A 3,089-nucleotide genomic window follows, 5' to 3' on the forward strand; every position below is an offset into this window, starting at 1 on the left:
TTTTGCCTCTCAGAATCTCTTTGCCCCACCATCCACACTATTTGTGGAGCCACTGAGGCTGTAGCTATGGGATATAGATATCTGTTGGGGTTGGGATCACCATGATCTGTAGACTTTTTCCCTTGTAACAAGATGTGATTTTCAGTGATGGTCTCCATTTGTTGTAAAGAGAGTCTTGTCTGATGAGAGGTAGTAGCTCATATAGACCCCATGGGTATATATTCAAATATTTTGTCATTGTTGACTCTCTCTTTCAGATCCTAGGCCCAGGTTACACTTTAACAATTTGAACAGACACAAGAGACTGGAAATTTGGCCAGTTAGGTGTATGGGAGATTTAAAAGAAAAAAATGTGAGAATTATTTTGAGGTATATCAGTGGTCTTCTTTTCCAGTAGTTGTTATCCAAGAGAGTCTTGTCCAGCTGGATGATCTGTGCATTGCTTGACAAGACAACTGGGACTTCTAGGATATAATGACTGTTGTCACCCTGTGCTGTTCTTTACTCTATCTTTAACATTCTTTTCTCTGGTAGAGAAATAAGCATAATAGCTAGTTCCAAGTCCAGGTGGTCTCACTTACTATGGCATGCATGTTGGTGGTGGTCAATGCTGGTGAATAAGCATTTACAGAAGCATTATCCTATCCTGGGTTTCTACTCCCTGCTGTGAAAAGTCTTGAGGGGAAGCACCCAACACTGTTCTGAAAACTCAGGGTAGAAACACCCCAGCTAACTGTAACTGCATATTCTTGGTTCCTGTTAAATTGATTTCTTGTTTTATGCTGCAGTTGCCAACTAGGATACAGTTTGTGTGTGCATGCACACATATGTGTGTTCCTCATCTTTAAAATCTCCCTGCACCTCACTTTCTCATAGGCATCAGTTCATAGAATCAGCAGGCCTAGAGAAGTCAGCATGCTGGTTACCATAATTTGGGTTTGTCACAAAAACTATGTGACCCCACAAAGACACTTTGAGAAATCATTCTCAAACAAGAAATGATGTTGATCAGAGAGTACGAGCTCCACAACAAACAGGAGGTGTAGTGGGTCAAGTTTACATTGGGCAAGATTCGCAAGGCTGCCTGGGAATTGTTGACACTGGAAAAAAGGACCCCCAGAGCATCTTTTTGAAGGCAATGTTCTACTGAGGCAACTTGTTCAAATTGGAGTGCTGAATGAGGGAAAGATGAAGCTGGATTACACCCTTTGCCTGAAGGCTGAGGATTTCTTGGACAGGCAGCTGCAGAATGAGGTCTTGAAGTTGGACCTGGCCAAATCCATTCACCATGCCTGTGTACTGAACTGCAAGCATCATATCAGGATCTGCAATAAGGTGGTGAACATTCTGTGCTTCATTGTCCATCTGGACTCCCAGAAGCACATCGACATCTCCTCCTTTCTCATCCAGGCTGAGTGAAGAGGAAGAATGCCAAGAAAGGCCAGGGTGGTGCTGGAGCTGGTGATGATGAGGAAGAGGATTAAATCAATACCTTCCTGGACTTGAGGACTGCATGTAGGTTTCCAGTTGACTAATAGAACAGAATTGATACTTGGAAAAAGTCTTCCTGTAATATGCACTTGGGGTTGCTCTGTGAGAAGTGTTTTGCTCTAGGCAGTCTCTTGCAAGTGTACGAGCTTGTAAAAATTTGATAAAAATTTTCAAGTCTGTGTTCAATTTGTTATTTTAATGTTCTTACAAATTATTTTATATTGGAGGGTCTAATGTACAAAAAACAACAAAAGAAAAACAAAGGAGGAAAGTGTGACCATCAGATTGTACTCACAAACTCTTTTCTTAGCAGTGACAATGAGTATGAGTATTGGTATTTGAGGAACACAGGACCACCAGGTAAGCCAATTAAATGCAACTTTGTCAAACCCTGAAAGTATAAGTTGTCTGGACAAAATTTGCCTCAATCAAATCAAAATGAGTTTTAGTGTAGATATTTAAAGAGATGGGCACCTGTTGGTTGGATAGCCAAGTCTTGTACAATCATGGGAGCTTCCCTTATGACTCAAGGTTTCCTCCCATAACACAGGAGGGTTCCCCTACTGTTCATCATGATGGAATTTAGATAGACATAGAAACCTCTGGACAAGTCTGTGAAGAATTAGTGCCATTCCATTCACTTTAGATGGAAAGAGCCACCCTAAATGGTAATAAGATTTATTTCTCCCTTCTATGGATGGGAGTTTGAGTTAAAACATCAGAGTGAAACCAGCCAGACCAAAGCTCAGTAAGAACAAGAATGGGCGATCATATAAAGCAGTAAGTCTCAGAGGCTGAAGAAATCCCAGGCCTAGGTTAGAATGTATGGAGATTAGAAGCTTCCAGCAATAAGCCTAGGCTAGCAGAAGAGGCAGTATGCCTCCCAGACAATTAACTGAACCAGGCAGATAAAACATACTTTTACAAGAAGTGAAACACTGAGATCTGCATTACTAGTTAGCTAAAATCAAATATTAAAGCAAAGCACTCACTAGGGAAAAAATGAAGTAAGGTTGCATTTTCTTGGAGAGACAACCAAAGAAGGAGGTGACTTACTGCAGTGAAAAATATAAAAGCTTCAGAGGTTTGAAATGAAGGTGTTTTAACTCAGAAATATGGCATTCTCTTTCTTCCTTTTTGTATTATTTGAGATTTTTAATTTACAACTCTTAAGAGTGCAGTCTCCCTTCTCACTCCACCCTCAACTTCTGCTCCTGCCCCCTCCAGTCTTCCTTTTCCCCCAGAAAAGAGGAGCTTCCTCCCCTACTGACCCGGCCTGCAGGTCAGTCTAACAAGACCCTAAAACGGGATGAGAATGGGAAGGGACAAGAGATGCGAAGAATGGAGACAAGCCAGAATTCTGATCAAGTCTCGGGTTAATTGTTCTTTAGGTTACAGCTTATAAAGAGTAAGAATGGGCAGTGCAGGGGGAGGAACTAGTTTCCGTGAAAAACACAGAGCAGGATATTCTCCAGGAAATTCTAAATGCAGGAGAATAGCTCTCAGGTAAGCAGGAGGAAAGTTCTCATGTGGATACCTGACAAATCTAAATGGTTGAGCACACATCTAAAGAACACCTGTGTTCCGGGATGAAAATT

At 41.4% G+C, this 3,089-nt stretch overlaps 1 pseudogene; it reads left to right on the forward strand.

Moving 5' to 3' along the window:
• Positions 1-915: 915 nt before the first annotated feature.
• LOC110544912 (small ribosomal subunit protein uS4-like) lies at positions 916-1,484 on the forward strand (annotated as a pseudogene).
• The last annotated feature ends 1,605 nt before the right edge of the window (positions 1,485-3,089 follow it).

The sequence above is a fragment of the Meriones unguiculatus genome, chromosome 6, assembly GCF_030254825.1.
Source record: "Meriones unguiculatus strain TT.TT164.6M chromosome 6, Bangor_MerUng_6.1, whole genome shotgun sequence".
NCBI classification, from domain to species: Eukaryota; Metazoa; Chordata; class Mammalia; order Rodentia; family Muridae; genus Meriones; species Meriones unguiculatus.